General features: G+C 36.3%; 1 protein-coding gene across 2 annotated transcripts in view; it reads left to right on the forward strand.

The window, feature by feature from the left end:
- Positions 1 to 20,741, forward strand: part of LOC126761536 (uncharacterized) — a 337,590-nt gene that overhangs the window by 71,921 nt on the left and 244,928 nt on the right. For both annotated transcript variants that reach the window (XM_050477831.1, XM_050477832.1), the window contains exon 2: positions 5,437 to 6,249. The gene's annotated coding sequence lies outside the window, so the exon portion shown is untranslated. The remainder of the gene's footprint in view (positions 1 to 5,436; positions 6,250 to 20,741) is intronic.

The following is a 20,741-nucleotide window of genomic DNA, read 5'->3' on the forward strand; positions in this document are numbered from 1 at the left end:
AAAACTAAAGTTTCCAAAGTCTAATTTCATACAATTAATGATGTTCGAAAACCTAATTTCGAAACTTAAAAACAATTATATAAACAACCAGAGAAAAGTTTCAGTTTTGAAAAATTAAAGATTCGAAAATATAATTTGAGTCAATTAATCAAGCTAATTTACAAAAACACTGAGTTCTAAAGTTCAAAAACCTAATTTCGAAATATAAAAAAAGTCCACTATATAAAAAGGTTTCAGTTTTGAAAAACTAAGCTTCCAAAATCTACTTTTACTCAATTAAACAGGCTAATCCACGAAAAAACTTAGTTTCTAAGTTCGAAAACCTAATTTCGAAATTAAAAAATACTTTAACTTTATAAAAACCTAGAGAAATATTTCATGTTTTGAACAGAAAAGTTTCAAATAATAAAACAAATTTGCGAAAAAAGTTCCTTTCTAAGTTCGAAAACCTAAATTCAAAATTTACAAAATATTCTGAACCTTAAAACTAAAATTTCAAAATCTAATGTTCCGATGAAAATTCTTTTATAAGTTCGAAAAAAATTTTCAACTAGAGAAAAGTTTCAGGTTAAAAAACTAATGATTTCAAAATCTAATAATATTTAAAATTAAAAAAAGTTTCCAATAAAAATTATTTTGTAGGTTTGTAAACCTAATTTCAAATTTATAAAAAATGTTCAACTTTATACCCAACTTGAAAAAAAATTTCAGTTTAAAAACTAAAAATTCCAAAATCTTATGTATTTAATTAATAAATAATGTTTCTATGAAAAAGTTTTCTAATTTCGAAAACCCCATAATAGAAAGAAATGTCCGATAAAAATTATTTTCTAAGTTCGAAAACCTAATAACGGCACTTAAACAAATTACGCTAAAATTTTCAATTTAAAAAATTAGGAGATGAGTTTCAGTTTTCAAAAACTTAAATTATATATATTTTCGAATTTTCTACAAATAAATTTTTAAAATAGAAAAATTATTGTGTTAAGTTTTAAAAAAGAATTCTAATAATTTAAAAAAACATAGTTCGAAAATTTAAACCTCGATTTTCAAAAGAAAATTTTTTTACAATTTTTCGAATATACATTTACTGAAAATTGGAAAATTTTTTATCTTTTTCGTCTTTAAGTTAACCTTAAAGAGGAAGTTTTGAAAATAAAACAAGTAAATCTATAATTTAGAAATTTAAATATTTTATTTTTCGAAAGGAAAAGTTCTAAAATTATATTCTTAAATTAAAAAATTGTCGAATTTCGAGAACTTGTGTACAATTCTTTGCGCGCCCTAAACAGCCGGGCGCACAACCGCCTCAATTTCCGCCTGCCAATTTCACTTTGCCGTTAATGCAATTACTGCCTTCAATAGCGCAAGTAAAAAGCGCAGCAACAACAACAAATATGCTACGCTGCCTGCCACTACCAATAACAGCACGTCAGCGGCTAATGTGATTTATTGGCTTCATGTGGAAGCACACACACACACGCACACCTATTTATAAAAAATACACGCCGTCGACTGCTCAAGCACACACAAGTTTTTCAACTTACATGAAGGCAAATACATATGCGTGTGTGTGTGATAGCATGCCTCGCCATAAATACCTTAGAAGTTAATTGCGTGTAACGTATGCAGATATGTGGGTGTGCATGTGTGTGCCACACTTCCACCCATACAAATCGGCGGCGCAGTCGGTGCCTTATCGCACTGTCTTTTCGTTGTAAATTTACGGCTAATTTAATATTGGCGGAAAGTCTTAAGGATTCGCGTTGTGATTTCTTTGAAGAGTGCCGTCGCCGCTGCTGCAGCCTCGAGTGAGGTGGCAAGTACAATTACAATTTTAATTGTGTTGTAAAGCACGCTGAATTATTTCTACTCGCTTTTAATGGCAGCACAAAGGGTAGGTAGAAATGTAATAATGTGTTTCCTTTGCTTTTTTCTCGTCTTTTGTCTGCGCTTCTACGCCATGCACAGAAAAATAAAGAGGAAAAGAGTGGAAAATTAAGAAATGAATAGCGTTAATAATGCCAAAGTAAATTTATTTTTACGAAATTATGCGCTGAAAGAATTCTGAAATTGCATTATTCCGCACGAGGGTTGCTATTTATATTCAGCGCTTGAGTAACACTAATTTTGACACGTCAAAGTTGACAACTGTCACCTTTAAGATTGACATTTTATTTGTTTCGAGCACAGTTTGAAGTTTGAGCAATAGTTGTAAAGCATTTTGAGTTCGAAAATTGCAGCAACGAAAAACTTGAAATACAAGTAGGTACATAAGAATATACATTGAAATTTTCTAGTGAGACGATTATTAATAGTGTTATGAGTAAATATATGTAAAATTACTCAGAATTCTTGGATGTATGTGAGCTTTGTGGATAAGATCGAAATAAATCAATGAATGAATCCTTGTAGTTGAAATAATACTTGTTTTATTGTCAGAAAATATAATATTTACTGACTGATTGAAATACGGGTTGAGATGGAGATATGTATCAAAGAAATACCCAAATTCCTTACCGATGAGGCTTTTTACGGATTGGTCGAAGCTATAAGGGAACATTGGAGAGGGCGTTTTCGGTAAGAACTCTACTTAACCTTTGCCTTAGGCTACCGGATCACTGAAGAGACTCTCAGGCAGAAGTGGCTACTCTTGAAGCTATGCTGCTACGAAATTCAGTCACATTAAAAGAGCTAACCATTCACTCCGTTAGCACAGAAGCTATACTAGAGCTCAGCTCGCTGATTGTGCACTTAAAACTAGTCAAAGAGTGTTTATTCTCAATAGGAATAGTATCAAGCTACTTCGTCATCAAACTCGTTTGTGAGCCTGGTCATAACGCAACGGCTGGTAACTGCAAAGACCGATGAGCTATCAAGAAGAGGCACCCTTATTTCGCCAACATCGGAATAGGAAGGAACCTCGCGTGCTCTTAGCAGGCGTTGGTCAACGACTCGCACAGAGCACAGTAGATCCACTGAACTGCTTGCACTTAACCCTTTCCAGACACTTCATCATCTGTTGTCAGCCGTTACAAAACTGTAGTCTGACCATCTGTGAGCGAGCAGACCATTAGCCATCTCAACAAATTTGCGATAGGTCCAAATCGCTTTTCCGATTTGTGATGGTCTTTGAGCAGAAATTGTGTAGGAGTTTTAAATATCGCAACGGACGTCATCCTAAGCTGTCCCAATGAGATGTGCCATTGGGATCGACCACATGATCTAACCTAAACCTTTTACACTTTTACGCTGAGCTCTTAAGTATGATGGGCTATTTGTGGCACTCACTGACGAAACTCGCAGAGATTTAAAAAACTAAAGTCTTCCAGCCTCTTCTGATATTTCTGCACGCTTTAACTGTCTGAAACATAGCATAATGTTTTCAAAGAGAATCTTTTCAAAATATCATGACCTAACCCACTTATCTCAATAACCATGTTCGAAATCGAAATTGTTGAGATAGGCCGAGTCATTAGCAGTTTAATCACATACGATGCTCTTTATTCTTATACATTGCATATTTCTTTCACCTCTTAATTTAAAATCATATCTAATTCACTGGTTCACCTAATATGTATCTCTCAAGAAAGGTTTTGTCTCTTCAAACTAATTCATCAACCGCAACCACGAATATCGAAAAACATAATGATCATCATTTTTATTTTTGACGTGTTTTTTTTTTGTTTCGGATCGTTTTTTCCCACCATTCCGATGATTGTTGACTTGTTTGCATGTCAGACTCATAAACCCATGTCTCATCGGCAGTTATAATGCTCTCCATGAATGTGGGTTCGGAACTCGCACGATCAAGCATGTCCAAAGAGACCTGTTTAGGATACTCTTTACAAAAAAAAAAAATCAGCATTATCGGCATGAGTCGAGCGAGAACACGTTTCCCAAAATATCCACCGAAATTTTTTAATTTTTTAACATTTTCATCAGTTGAAGAGGTTAAAGGTCGTCCAGTACGAGGCATGTCTTCAACGATCTCTCGACCACCTTTGAAGGGCTTGTACCACTCGGAGGCTACCGTTTTTGATAAAACTGAAACACCGTAAGCCTTTTCCGAATATTAAAGTTCGAAAAATAAATACACGGCAGAAGGCGCGAGAAGTATTTGTTCGAAAAATTTCGAGATATGGTAATTCAACTAAAAATGAAGTAACACTTGACTTTATTAATTAATTTCAACATGAATTAGCGAAATCTCAACCTTAATCTAAGCTATAAAATGTTCCTGCAATTAAAACCGTTTTATTTTGTGCTCTTCTTTTGCAGATAATCCAAAGTTTTTATCGAGTTAACTGCAGATTATTGCTCTGAATATTGCGAGCCTCACAGACTGACAACAAAGGATTTCGATTATCGCCTTCATATACACCGATATGGACTTAATGTTATCACACTGAAGAGCCGGGCGATAAAAGAATACCAAACCAACTTATAACCAAGAATATCAAAAAACAATAATGCATAAATATTTTGCACCAAATGCAAGGAGAGGAGACAAGCGCGACACTGCGAAATTCGAATAAAAATGCTTGAATTATAAAAAGTGAGCTCGTAAAATGAAAACGGCGGCAATGAAATAATAATAGCTGCGAATAATAATAGTAAGCAAAGCAACAACAACACGCCACACTAGCAATTTTGCGCAGCGTCAATGCGTCTGCACGCACATTGCGTAGGCCAAGCGAGCGGCACAACAACGCACAAATGTGTCTTGCGTTTAATTAAACTTTGCCGGTGCGCGTGCGCGCAGAGTTATGCACATACACAAGTGCAAGTCTGTTTATATGTGTTTTCGCTATTCAAGTTTACGCCACGAAGCCACAAGCGTCGCGTGTTGGCACATGACGCATGCGTGAGTGCCATCTCCGGCACACAGCACTCACATGCTGTTGTTTATAGCAAACGACTGAGTGGGCTGCGCTTGCGCATGCGCTGACTCCCAAAGGAGTGTAGACAAATTTTTATGGGAATTTATTAAACAAACGCATTATGCCACAACAAACAACGCGACAAACAGCGGGCGGCGGCAACATGTGGTCGCAAGACCGCCATAATCTTGTTTGCTGGGGTCCACGCATGCGCATGCAAGTGTGAGCACTTTAGAGGCAAAAAAAAAGCGAATTGTAATAAAAAATAACATGAAAGCGTCCACTTTAACAATATTAATTTGCGCATAAAATTGAGTTTCTTATGTTAATTGAATGCGCCTGCTGCCAGTGGGGCCGAACGAGCCGAACAAGCCGCCAAGCAACGCAACAACAAACGACAGCGCGCGCATCCAACCAGGCGACAACCAAGACGACGCTGACAAGCGGCGATAAATGACAATAACAAAAACCATAATAATAAAATTTAAAATGAATATAAAATAGATATTTTCTAATAAATTAAATTCATTGCGTTTTTATTCTTCTCTTTCAGCTAATTAATTGCCATACAAATACAAACAAACGCGTGTGTTGCAGAGTTGGGAAAAAAACAAAAAAGCAACAACAAATATTAAGTGCATGTTAGAACCAAATAAGTTTTAGAAATATTTGAAATTAAATAAGTGTTTGAGCATAGTGTTTGCTTGCATAAATGCGCGTGAGTGTGTGTGCACATTTACATAAATGTTGTTAAATAATATAGAAGAGCTACGATTACAGGCATACTTGCCACACTGAAGTGCGCAAATTCTTAGCAAAATGCAGATTTAAAATATTCTATGTTATTGTTGGTGTCTTTCTGCGGAAATAAATAATAAAATAGAGTAAAATAATTGAATAAAAGTGCCTAGTGTATATATGTATGTATGTGTGTGTGTCTGAAGCAATTGCAGCGCATAGTTTGCATTGCTCAAGAAAACCAAAATTTAGTGTATGCAAATAAAAAACAACAAGAACAAAAATTATACCAACAACAACAACAATAACAAAAGTAATACCTACAATAAAAAGAAACAACAACAACAAAAATAATATCAACAATAAAAATAAAAACAACAAACATAACAACAACAATAAAAATAAAATACAACAAAAATAACAACATCAATAAAAAATATAAACAACAACAACACCAAAAGTAATATCAGAAATATCAGTGCTTTAACAACAACAAATAAATAAGAAAAACCCGAAACAAATTCTGTATGCAAACAAATGTGTTAAAAGTACGAAAATAACCAAATTTCGGCCGGAAGCAGAGGCTAACGGAAATTTGCCGGACTGCAGTGCGGAAGTCAGTGCAAAGGTATGCAAATTCAATTCACTTGCTGCGGTGTGTAGCTTTAAATATGCATACAAATTGCTGGGATACATTAAAGTTGTTTAAAAAATATTTAAATTTTGCCAACTATTATTCCAAATACTAAATATAAATATTTCACATAACATACATACTATCTATTGAAATTTATGCTTCTTTCATTTTGTCTTGTGTCTTAAATTTTATTTTATATTAGTGAATAAATGCAAGTGGACGGCAAATCTTCTGCAATATAATTTTAACTGCAAGCATTTCTGAGCCTCATCGATTTCAGGTGAATACTGCGGTGTTCCTTATTTCTCTTTTCTTTCTTAATTCATCCATAAAATGTTTTTTAATTCGTTTAAAGAAGCAACCTTCTGCCTTAAATTTTGCATACTACATTCATATGTTTCTAGACATTCAGTTATACCTAAATCTCTTATTAAGTAACGTGGTCACAATGGTAGAGAACAGTTAAGGCGTGAATTGTTGTATTTTAATATGGACTTCCTTAAGGCTTAAGGCCACATTGAAACCTTACACAGGGTATATTAAGTTTGCCATAATGTTTGTAACACACTTAAGAATCGGCGGAGACCAAAAATAAATGTATAAATCATCATCGTGACAATCTGAATCGGTTTAGCCATGTTCGCCTGTCTGTCCGTCTGTTTGTATATACGCGTACTAATTTAGTAGTATTAGTATATCGATCCAAGAAGCTACTTATTGCGTTATGTTTTTACGTGAGTGGCCTGCCAGCCACGGCCTTACCCATGGTGCTTAAAAGCATATATGTAGATCAAAACAATGCGTCGACGAGCGCCCAAAATAATTGCAAAAAGCATGTATTTTTGGTTGCGCCCGTGGTACCAGAATCCCCGGTCAGACCTTATAGCTTTTGCTACTACCACTTTAGCATCCATCAAACTCAATGAACAAATCTCATTCAAAGTCTATAATGTCAGTTCAAACGGAGTAATGTTAAAGCATTATGGCAAGCCAAATAGCAGACTTAGTGCATATTGGACTTTATTCGCCTCTTACGACAGGCGTACCTTTCCGCGGGCAAATTCTACCCCCAGCCAGCTTGGGGAATACAAACTGAACAACCAAAACTGCGTTCTCGTATGAAAAACTTTTGCATTTGACGAGGTATATTCACAAAGTTTGGCAAGGATTTTCCAAGGCAATGTCACAATGTCTGATGAGATTTTTCAGATCGGACCACTAAATGCCGAAAACAGTAAGAGCTTTTAATTTAAATTTCGCCCATTCGTCGAAATATTTTTTTTCTAAGTTGGCACAACTGTCAGTAACATCTGTGCCAAATGTTACATCAAAATAATCATTAGTGTTTAGTGTACTTTAGTCGTTCCGAAGTACATAAGGGAAGTTCCATTAAATTTTGAGTACGGAATCTAATTTTTGGTGCCGAAACATTCATAATGTTGAAAAAGACCTTCGATGATAATTGTTTGTAGCGAGCAAGTTTTTTCAATTGGTACGTAGGTTGCTATATATATTTCTGGCCTAATAATGTAAATAGGCATATTTATCAACGAAAATGTTTTTTTTGTTTTTTTTTTTTTTTTTTGTCGATTGCTGTTTTGTTTCGGGCTCATACGCATAGATCCATGATTCGTCACCTATGACGATCTTATAAACGTCTTTTGAAGCACCGCGATCGTATTTTTTCAGCATTTCTTTACACCAATCCACACGAGCCTTTTTTTGAGCGATTGTCAAATAGTGCGGGATCCAACGAGAACAAACCTTTTTAACGGCCAGGTGTTCATGCAATATCGAATGTATGCTGGTGGGAGAAACGCATAGGCATGCCTCTATCTGAAGGTATGTTACATGACGGTCTTGCATTATACGTACGTGAACTGGTACGGCATCGATGTTTCACGGAATTCGTCTTTGAGCGATCGTCGGCCACGATTGAATTTGTTGTACCAGTTTTTCACAGTGCTATAGGATGGTGCTTCATAGCCATACAAAGATTTTAGTTCATCGATGCACTCTTGTCGTGATAATCCACGTCGAAAGTTGTGAAAAATGATCGCACGAAAATGTTCACGAGTTAATTCCATTTTTTGGCCGAGATGAATTTTTTAATTCCCTGTAAATAAAACAATTCACGATTAAATGACAAAACGTTCTGAGTGATGTTATGCTAAACAATGTCAAACTTTCCAATGGAAATGTCAGATTGCACCTGGCAACACTTAGTGTTGTCTGGCCTAGTCTGGCCTATATATAGCAGCCCACGTACAAATTATCTAAAAAGGATAAAGAACGCGTTGACGACGAACCACGTCCAGGGGGCCATCAACATCAACTAATGATCAACACGTCAATAAAATAAGATAATTGGTGGTTGAGAATAGTTGCTTAACAGTCAAAGATCTTACTGGCATCGGTGAAATATCAGAAGGATCAGTGAAAACCATTTGGAGAGAACAATTGGGCCTAAGAAAAGTGAAAGAACGATTGGTTCTAAAATCACTTAATTTTTTCGAAAAACAGCGGCGCGCTAACGGCTTTCCGACTACCAGGAAGTCATGAAACGTATTATTACAGGCAGTGAATCTGGAATCTATGCTTGTGAGTCAAAAACAAACGATCAATCGACGGAATATCATGGCAAAGGTGAGCCGTAAAAACTACGTCAAAACAAGTCAAAACGCAAGGGTGTGTTGATAGTTTTCTTTGATTATGGAGGTGTGGTGGCACTCCGAATTCCTTCCGACCGGTCAAGCTGTCCACGAGGAATACCATTTGAGTGTTATGTGTCGTTTGCACGAAGCTATTCGTAAAAATAGGCAGCAATTATTTGGTTTTATTTATTATTAGTTTTTCTTTTTCCAGCAATATCGTGTCTCTACCACCGTATTCGCCTTACTTAGCGCCTATGTGACTGCTGGCTTTCAGCAAACTCAAATGATAGCTCAAAGGTCGATTAAATTTATGAGTTATTTTGCTTTTATGATTTGGGTGGACTAATTTTAGTTATGATGGAATTGTTTGAAAAATTTTATTTTATTGTCGACATGTTGTCGTTTCGATTCTCCTAACCGTTTTGCAGCACTCTAAATATATTTCCAAGTGTACCAGAGTTCTCGAAGAGTGTCCTTGGCAGTTTTTGTTTTTTTAAAAAATGTGTTTTGATATATTAGTCAAATAATTTTATGATAGACTGCACTTAAGTCTTTCTTTTATAGCTTTTAAATTTTAAAGTAAAATTGTTTTAACGCAGTTTTTTTTAGTGATTCAGTGATTTTATTTAATAATTTTAAATTCTTTTGTCGCAAGAAGTATGGGCTACTGGAACTTTCAACCCAAAAAACTCAACAGACTTCGAAAAAATTTAGCTTTATTAATTGCATGACATAAATATCATAAAAAGTGCTTATAAAGCAGATATTCAATGCTTATGTGCTTGAGTAAAGATTGCAGCAGCTGCTTAATGGTGTCGAGAATATATTTACCTTGCTCCTTTATGCATCAATTTGAAACCGAATTTTGAATAAACAAAAAATTAAATGCTCTTAATAAATTTTAAATCGAACAAAAGTCAAACATTTTAAATACTATCAACCGTTACTTATTTTTGCACCAACTAGCGACGTTTACACAACCCACTTTCCCAGTGTGAAAGGCAGATAAACTATTGAAAGGATTAAATAAATGAGGTGCCACTGAACAGTCGAATAGCCACGAATGCAACAACAACAAAAAGAGAATGGGGAAAACATGGATAAGCGCATGCAACAAAGGCTCGCATGGAAATCGCATATTTTTCGGTAGATAAATTCTATGAATAACTCATGTTGCAGTTAATGCTAACAATGCGCTTTTAGGTCAGTGCAAAAGCTGAGCAAATAGCAAAGGAGAAAAAATGCAAAAGCGGAGAGAATAAAAATACACACACACACACATGCTTAAGCATAAATAGATGGCATAAAAAATATTATTTTAAATGTATTCAAAAAATAATGCCAACAAATGTATTAAACTATGCGCCGACAGTGCATAATACAGGGTGCCTATTTGCATACGGCAGGCAAAGGCATAAGTAGTATTCTACATACTCTCACCACACGCGCACAGAGCTGCCGGCAGACAAAAGGATGTGCGCCTAGCAGCTGCTGCGCATGAGCGAAGGCAAATCTCAGCGGACGCGGACGATGAATGCGGCGAATTTGCATTGAATGGGCGGGAAGTCGCCTACCCACCGCCAGCTGCCCGCCGCCGCGGCATAGAAGTAGAGATAGGCAAATGCGCTGGAGGTGCCACGGAATTATTTGCGCACATGTGCGCTGTGCCATGCAGGTCCCACACGTAGACAGACACACCCACACACACATGCAGGAAGGTGCAACAAAGTTTTCAATCAAATTTTCATGCATTTTGCACTTGCATACGTACCGTTAGCAGTGCAGTACAAACCAAAAATGGGCTCACAAAAAATGAATTTTGTTCTTCTGCCTCTTCCTCCTCCTCCTCCTCCTTTTTTGAATACTAAATTAAGGAAATAAAACTTGCCATATGAGAATATTAAAGCAAAACGACTTGAGCTCGCAAAGCGTGTGGAAATTGTTTGCTAATGCGGCCTGAAAAATGGGCGTGTTCAGTGTGCGACACCAACTAAGACTCGGCCTACCAAGCCCACGTACACTTGCGGTTTATTAATGATGCAACCGCCCGCTCGGCCGCCCAGCCAACTAACCTCCGTGCGGCGACCGGAGAATTGAAAGCGTTGAAAAGCGCCTGCCAACTGCCGACTGTGCACGCGAGTGCAATGTGGGTCATTTAAACCACGAAAAGTGCGCCAAGTGAAAAGCGTATGGCACATAACGGCGCACGGGGGCGTGGAAGCGCGCACGTCGTAAGGAAAATGCCTGAAGACTGTTGAAAAATTTTGCTGAGAAAAACAAAATCATAACGAGCGAAAGTGAAACAAAAGCGGCATATTAAAGCTCGTTCACAATAAAAACAAAAAAAGCAAAAAGAACTACCAAAAAATAAGAACAAAAAACCCAAAAAATTAAAAAAAAACTCCAAAAGTGGGTGGCGTTTGCATTGCAGAAAAAACGACTAATAATAATAAGAAGAAGAAGAGGCAGCAGCAGCAGAAATTTGCATGGTAATGAAGTGCTGAATAGAGAATACGCGAAGCGCATATAGACACAGGGCCGCGCAAAGTAGTGCTATCAATGGCTTAAAGGCAGAAGATGAATGCTTACAGAAAATTATTATAAGAAAGTAGCAGTCTTTACTCTTCTTCTTCTCGTAAGTGCAAATCAAACAAATAATGGCAAAAAATCTGCTCTGCCAGCTATTCAAGGGGAATGATGAATTTGATTGAGTAGATGAAGTGGCGCATATAAAGAGATAGTGGCAGTTTTATTTTGTTAAGTGCTGAGATAACGGAAATCAGCAGCGACTGGAGGGAACCAGCTGGGAAAGTAAAGCAGTGAAATTAGAATGTAAGCGGCAAGGACTTTAGAAAGCAGTGAATGAATGGCTGAAAGGAAAATATAATTGAAATTATTTTGCCAAGGCAAAAGCGGAAGTAATTTCGTAAGAAATCTTCAAGTCCTTAAAAATGTTATTATGAATAGTTTTCGCTGCCTTAAAGTGTGAAATAAACTTCGAAGGTGCCCATTCCTTGAATGCTAATCATTATCGGTTACTAGTATTATTATATTAAACTTCTGCCACTAAGCAAGTTTTAAAAATGTTTGCCAATATTCATTCGTCCACGATTGGACTAGTTGAACCTAAAATATTTAAACATAAGAGGAGGTCACAAGATGAGATATAATTTAAAGTAGTTGAAAGCGAGATATGAATTTTTATATCTGATTATAAGAAAAAAGTTAAAAACTGTAAGGCGGACGATTAAGATCTCATACTCGGAGAGATTTTCATAGAGATCACTAACGATCTCTCTTTCAGAGCTCTAAGCAAAGAACTAAGAGTTCCATGGCATTGAATACTCCAATCTGCCGGAAATACGTTGTATACTAAAGGGTGATCCATTTCCAGATTTCCTACTTTTTGAAAGGAAAATCACAGAAACTTCAAATTTACTTAGAAATGTTTATTATCATTCGAAAGAACATTCTTTGGCATTTATTTTTTGAAGATTATCTATTTAAAATGTTGAACGTGGCTACGTCTCAGATGATCCATCCATTGAATCAAATTCTCTATTGACTCGTTCAACCATTTCAACTGGTAATTGGGGAATGACAAGCATAATGTTTTCTCCAAGGCCTGAATCTTTAGACTTTCCATATCCTTACAGGAAAAAGTCTAACGATGTGATATCACACGATCTTGGTGGCCAACCGGTCGGTCCAAAACGTGAAATTAGCTGCTCACCAAAGTGTTCTCTCAATGAATCCATTGATTGATGCGATGTGTGAGAAGTGAGCTCCCATTTCAGGCATCAAATAGTCGTTTATTATGGCGTGATAACGGTCGCCATTAACTCTTGCGATCTGAACGGCATAATATTTGAAGAAATATGGACCGATGATTCCACCGGCCTACAAATCAGACCAAATTGTTCTTTCTCTTTGTCCCAAAAGCGGCAATTTTGCTTGTTTATGTGCGTATTGAGCCAGAAATGGGCTTCATCGCTTTTTTTAAATTTGGATCGAAAAATTCGGATCTTTTTGGATCTTTTCAAGAGCGAAGCGATGTCGCTTGGGAAGGTCGAGTGGCTTCAGCTCTTGCACAAGCTGTATTTTATACGTTTCCAATGAAAGATCTCGACGTAAAATGTGCCTAATCGAATCGATTCTCCACGGTTATCGTGTTCACTGCGTGCTGAAAGAAGTCTATTACAATAATGAATACTGGGTCTCAAGATTGATGGTGTTGCGAATCGTATGCTTAGTAGACTAATTATGTTGACCATAAGTTGAGCGAAACACATTCTTTACAGAACGTAAATTTTCGTATTAAAGTTTAACGATTGTTCAGTCGTTAGCCTTTTGTTCAGTCGTTAGTCTTTCCGTGATGAAATGTTATATATTTTCGTTTCTAATGCATTAACATTTTAAGATCTAGCATGGGTTGGGAAGATGTTTCTCTTCGTGAAAGAGATTATCGGAGAAATAAATATTCGAAGGAGCACTATTTATGTTCTGTGAGTTCTAGCACTGTCTTGGGAACTTCATAGTCGTCATGAAATTGGTTGGGTTAGTAAAATAACACAGCTCACGATAAATTTCGTCTCAGAGTACGTAAAAGACAGAAGAGAGGTTAAAGTTTGCCACGAAGTTTGTAATACCCAGAAGGAAACGTCGGAGACAATAAATATAAATATCATAAACGTTGAAAGCTGGGTCGATATATGGCACATAGTCTTGTGAGTTTCCATCATATCGATTTGAATTTTTGGACACATTCTTTTCTCCTCAAGATACTGCTAATTTGTGAAACAATCGATTTCGATCCACTATTGGATATAGTTGTCATATAAACTGAACGTTTGGAATAAAGTGCTTGTAATATATTAAGTTTGACATAGATCGTTGTTCAAAGGAAGGTATACAAAGTGACCAATAAATATCACGATGAAAACCGTTTTATATTCTTTTATGCGATAACAAAGGTACCTGAAAAGAGTATTATTGGTTGATGTAGGTCCTCTAAAAGCGAATCCCCACCGTGAGATATGTAGATTGTTTTTCTCGATGAACTCTTCTTTGTGAGTGCCGTTGACCAAGAAGCAACAAAATGTTCAATTAACTAGAGTTTTTAGCACATTGTGAAAATAAAGAGAAGAACGCGTTAGAAAAATATATAAATATAAATATTTTTCTTGCAACAATTATTCCTATGAAGTTCACAGTTCTTGCATATCGATTGCACTTCAGAGTTTAAAGTCTGTTTCTATAGTTGAATTATAAAATTTTTAAACAACATGCACACATTTCTCACACACACTAAAGCCTTTGCAACAATTTGTGCTAGACTACATAAATATAAAAACAACTTCATAATACACTCATTAAAATGCGTGGCAACACTTAATATTCGCACATGAACGCCTCTGCGGCTCTTAGGCCCCTCTCATATGCATTCATCCAACACTTTTGTTGTTGTTTTTGCCAATATTTGTCACAAGTTGTGGGTTTTTTCTCAAACGCCGTCGACTTTCTCAATAAAAATGTTAATTTATGCTCATTAAAGGTGTACATTAAACAACAACAACAATAACACCAAACAACTTAACATTCATACAAACTCAAGCAATCAATTCCGAGTGCAACTCTGCATGTAACTGAACTTCAGCTGCAACTACAACAAGGGAACCACGAACTCAAATCAAACTAAATCTCAAAGTGTTTAGCTTTTGATCGCTTGGCGCTTATTGCCGCGTCGTCGCGCTGCTTTTGATACTCGCCTCGTGACGCTAAGTGTTATTAGTGGTGTAAATCTCTGTTTTGTTGTTGTTTTGTTATTGCTGATGTTGATGTTGTAATTGCGAACTCGACTTGTTGTTCCTGCTCTGCTTAAATTGTTGCATATATATTGAGGTGTATGCAGATTTCATTGGGGTCCCCTTGTGCTAAGCTTCTTTGTACTCATGCGTGTGTGTGTGTGTAGCGCCATTCTCGTTCCTAAATTAATTTCACCGTGTTGCAGCAGTTTGTTGCACAAATAATGATGCGCGGTGTCGCATCGTGCGTTTCGTTCAACAACTTTGTTGCATGGCCGCATATTGCGAGTTGTACGTGTTGCAGTGGAAGAAATTGATTTTAAATCAGGCAATTAGGCTGATAGAGAATTCTGTTTTTAGCAAGCGGTTTTGGGAGATTTAGAGGCGTCTAATTTTCACATAATTGAAGACAAGCCCTCAAGCTCTTAAAATTCCAAAAATTCACTAAATTTGGTGTAGGTGAAATCGTAGCCACCTTCAAAAGCTCTATATAAGTTCCATAAATGTGGTTTTTTTTCAGCCAAAACGAGTTAAGAGCTTTCGCTTTTTAAATTCCAGACGACCAAAGTGGAGCTTTTATAACAAAACTTTTATATCTATAAAGCTTTTATAGCTAAAGCTTCCACTACTATAATCTTCGTCGGCAATCCAATTGAAGCTTTCGGATATATGATTTCAATAGAGCTTTTATAACTCTAGCTTTCACTTATAATATGTCAAAAAAAAACTCAAAACTTTCATACCAACAAAGCTTCCATTACTGAAGCGTTCACTATTATAATCTCTTTGGCTTCACTAATATAAGAGCTATACATCAACTTTCACTCCTAGAAAGTCAGAATGTTGTAAGGGAGCTTTCATAACTGAAGCTTTCACACATAAGATTTCAGAAAGCTATTCGAGATCTCATAAATGGATTTTTCCCTCATATGATTTCAAAAAGCTACCATAGAGCTTTTATTACTAAAGCTTTGACGAATATAGTCTCAGAAAGCAACAGTACAACTTTCATAAGTGAACTTTCATATAATCTCACAAGACTACAACAAAGCTTTTATAATTGAAGCTTTCACATATGTGATTTCAGAAGTCTGCAACAAAGCTTCTATGGCTGAGGTTAGATTAAATAGAATTATCTTCATTTTTAAACAACTGCAACTAGAAAATCAGTTTACTTAAAAAAAAAAAATCAAAATATTCAAAATTTTGAAAGCTTTCACGAAAATAAAAGCTCGCATAATTTCAATGCTCTGGGCAACTCCAAGCAATTTTCAGTATTGCCAACACCCCTCAGCGTACCGGTGACCCAACTAATTTGATTAAGCACGAATCGAAGTCGAACGCAGCAATTTAAACATTGACAACGCGAGTACAACACTAAAGAATACCGTTATGCATGCATATGCGCAATTATTTGAAAACATATAGCGGATGCTGCCGGGCATGTCGAACAAAATAAAATGTAGAATTGAAAAAAATCGCGTGAACATTTTTACAGTGTAGCCAGCGGCGATGTCAAACACGCCGACAAACACAAACACATATGTGATTGTATGCTGCACATGCATATGCAAGCGATTATTTATGTGAGTGTGTGAATGTGTCATAAATTTTAATATATTCATTCAAATAAACGCCTCGGAAACGCCTCAATGTCTGACAGCCACAAGCTGAGATACAAAACAAGCAGTTGATATATATGGCAGGAGTATAACATATCTACATATGTACATGTGTGCATACATAGAAATGCATAGTGTCATATGCGCGGTTCTGCTATGCGACGCTGCTGCAAGCATGGATCAAAGCAAGCAGCAGACTTTGCTGCCTCCACTTGCATACAAACTTTGCATGCGCTTAATCAACAACAACAACAGCAAATGCGACAAAAACAATTCGTGCAGCAACTAAGCCATTAAGGTAAAATACTGATTCGCGGCGATGTGGCAGCGCGGCGGCTATGCGGCGGCCGCTCAAGCGCATCGACGCCAACAAAAGCGGGGCGTTGAAATTGACACCTTGAGACAAAGGACACAACAAAAGCGTATTGAATTTGAACAAGAAAAAATACAACAATAACCAACAACAACTGGCAGGCGAAATTGTATAAAACCTGTATGTTTAACCCTTCTCGAGCGCGATATTGCTTAGCAGGCGTTAACTGGCATTGTGCTCTAGCGCTATGCACATTGCTTTGGTTGTTGTATTTCCGTTGTTGCTGTTGTTTTTCGCTGGCTAACACTCACACACACTCACTTGCGCGGCATATTGCATATTTTTGGCGAATTGTTCTGTCACACTTCATAACGAGCGCATATATTTTTAAATGCTTAACACTCCAAATGACATGTGTACACGGACGGCACAGCAAAAAATACAACAAAAGCAACAAATATGAAATAAATAAAAATGTCAGCAATGAATACAATATGTAAAGGATGTTGTTGGCTGGCGTTGCACGCGCAGCGACACACGTAGGCAATTCATTTAATTATTATGCACAGTGATATGAAGTGCCACAGCTTTGTTGCAATGAACGAAGTGAAGTGAAAAAAATGGAATTCTCTTTTTTATGCTGAAGTTGCAGCGTAAGTACAAGAAATTGCTTAAGAAAGGAAGCGAAACAGTAAACGAAAAAAATGCGCAGGAAATTTGAGTAATTTATATATGAACGTATGTTCTTACCAAATTTATGTGTGTGGAGTTACGAGGGTGTGCGGAAAAGTAATATAACGTGGAATTGCACAATTGAGGCTCGTGCGATCTGAATCACAAATCCGAAAGAATTCTTTTAATATACCAAATTTTAGAATAATTAAGTTTTGTGCAAGTAAAATGAGTTTAGAAACAAGTTTTGTTATTAGAAGAGCTTTCATGATTGGAGATTTCACGGAGACAACTTCAGAATGCCGACAAACGAGATTTCGTATTTAGAGACATCACACAAATGATTTCAGAATGCCGCAGTAAAGCTTTCGCTATTGAAAATTTCACTAGTTTTAGCAGAGGGTCCCAACCAAGCTTTCATGATAATTTTCCAGTAATATAATTTTAGAACGCCACAGCGAAACTTTTCTGATTGTTACTTGAAATTATTCAACTTTCTTGATATAATATTTTAGTCTTGTAGTTTCAGAACGACACAGCAGCGCATAGATTAATGAAACGTTCACTTACATTATTTCTCTAAAATTGACTTTTTATACTTTCATAATTTCCAAATCACAACTGAGTAGTTTCTACACATATGTTTTCAGAAGGTCACAAGAGAGCTTTCGTAATCATAACATTTATACTTATAGCTTCTGAAAGCAGCTTTCATAATAAAAAAGTTGTATAATTTTAGAATGCCTCTTCAAAATTTCAATTATTGAAACTTTTTCATGCAATAGAAGCTTTCACTCACATAAACTCGGTCGGCTGCAAAAGTGCAAAGACCATAATGCTACTTAGACTTTCGAAAGTAATAATAAGTTGTTTTAAATAAATTTTTTTACACTTTAGTGATTGAAGCTTTGTCAGCTACTTTCAGAAGGCTACAAAAGAGCTTTTGTATTTGTAAATTTCACTCATAAAACTTCAGAAGACGACAAAGGAGCTTATGATCGAAACTTTCATACATATAACTTTATAACGCCCTTAAAAAGCTTTCATTATTGAATATTTCACTATTTTATTACAGAAGGTCACAACAGACCTTTCGTGATTAAAGCTATCACTTATATAATTTTAGATAACCACATAAAACCTTTTTTGATTGCAGCTTTCATTCAAAACAGAAGTTTACACTCATAATATAAGCTTTCACTCACATAAATTCGGTAATCTACAACCAGTAGTATTATAGTATCCTTTAGTTATTATAATTTTACTTTGGCCTTAAAATAGTACTACCTAACTGCTTTAAAAATATTTTAAACTTTCATGAAGCTTTCACTCATAAACTTTTAGTAGGTGACAACAGAGCTTCTATATTTGAGAATATTAAATATAAATTTTTCGAACTTTTTTAAAAAAGAAACAAAAGATCATGCATTATCAATGCTTTCAGACCTGTGTATACTCGTAACTATAGAACGACATTTTTAATTTAAGCTTTCACTCATAATAAAAGCTTTCACTCGCATAATTCCAGCACACTACACCAGTTTAAAGACAAATATCTCCCTTTTGCTATAATATACTAATATTTAATTACTTTAAAGACAATTGTTTAAGCTCATTACCTGTCACACCGCCCTCTTGTAGGTAAAAATTTATAGAAGTGCATATTTTAAATGATTTTGCGCATATGCTTAAAAGACACGTACATTGTGGTTTCGTTGTATGTCATGACCAACAACCACATTGCTTCGCGGCATGTTTCCCGACCGTGTACACCGTCATTGCTGCGGCTGCAATAAGCCCCCGTGCGTTGTGGCTGCCAGAGATGTCACCGTGTGCACTTTGTGACAATGTGACACACCGGCAACGCAATCAACAGCCTGCCTACCTATTTTCTTTAACGGGCGAGAGTATTAACGCTCTCAGCCACGTTGCATGCTACATGCCGCAATGTAAATGCAAACATTAATGGCCATGGCAACCTTTTCGCAGCTGTAAAAATCCATGAATACACAAGCGTGTACTATAACTGTAACTGCATGCGTAGCTGCCTACAGCCCGCTTACCGCATTTTCAAGTAATTAATCTGCAAACCACACACGTGAATCTCGATCTGCAGGATATTCGCACCAATATATCTGCTTTAACGCTGGGCAAGCATGGCGCGAGCATCTCTCTCTGCGACACGTATATATATCCACATATTTGTATGTGTTTGTATATAAATTAAAAATGTAGAAGCTTTCGCTGTTTTTACGAGCACGAAAAGGGTTGTCCAATCGTGGCGCTTCATTTAAATAAAACAAGTTGCATGCGAAAGAATTTTCCTTTAATTACATTGAGTGGGCAGACCGGAAGAAATGGTCCGTTATATAGCTACAAATCTGTATAAAACTTTCAGCATATGCTCAGTACATCACTTTTGTATTGAAAACTCGCGTATTTATTGCACAGCAGCATCCTTTTCTCACAGCTTTCCTTATTCATCAGCAATGGCCGCGGCAGAATGCAATTGATACCTATGTGGTTCCACGCCAGTTGCATTCTTTTTTGCGTTTGTTGGCTTCTACCAGACGGCTTTAACTGTCGAATCTGCATTAACCACAAGCTGAAGCCTTATAAAATGCGGTAACAGAAGCTGTGGATATCAAATAAACTGTTCGTTAAAATTGCTTGCGTGAGAGAAATTCTTAAAGTGCTGTGTATACTCGTAGGTGATTGATTTCGCAAAATTTGTCTATATATTTTAAGCAATTGCTTATTTAACAAAGGGCTATTCTAACAGATGAATGAAAAATTTGAAATTAATGTTAAAGTGACGACAAACAAGCGAAGCTGACATACAAAACTTCTTTCAAAATCGGCAAATAAATAGTTAAACTCAGAGTGGATCAAGTCAATCTATGACAAGTTAGGCAGTTATAAAGGGTGTTTTTAGACATATGGTTTTCAAAAATAAATAAAAACACATATAATTTATTGTTTAACCAAGAATTTAGTTTTATTATAAGGACTGGTCCATAGTATTTTAAAAATAAAAACATTCCATCCGAGAGGCCAATTTTTCAACAACTTTTTGCAGCAATAATGCGTCGAATATTATTTTCCAAAACGTCAATCATCTTGGGCTTAGCTGCGTAAGCAAATGAATGCGAAAGCATTCCAGCGTTGTTAAACCACTTTTGGAGGCCACATCACAGGACCATGGCGCCAGATAGTTAGGTTAGGTTATATGGCTGATTAGAGATCACACGTGGACTGATAAATATAGTTCTTTGTGAAGCCATTGAAAATAAGCAGCCAGATAGTACACTCACCCAAATTTTGTTTTTGATAAATTTATGGTTTCGTTGTCTGTACACTATTTAGCGTCTTGTTGGAACCAAAGATAGTCCACATAAACATCGCCCATTTCAGTCAC

The sequence above is a fragment of the Bactrocera neohumeralis genome, chromosome 6 (genome assembly GCF_024586455.1).
Source record: "Bactrocera neohumeralis isolate Rockhampton chromosome 6, APGP_CSIRO_Bneo_wtdbg2-racon-allhic-juicebox.fasta_v2, whole genome shotgun sequence".
In the NCBI taxonomy this organism is placed as follows: domain Eukaryota; kingdom Metazoa; phylum Arthropoda; class Insecta; order Diptera; family Tephritidae; genus Bactrocera; species Bactrocera neohumeralis.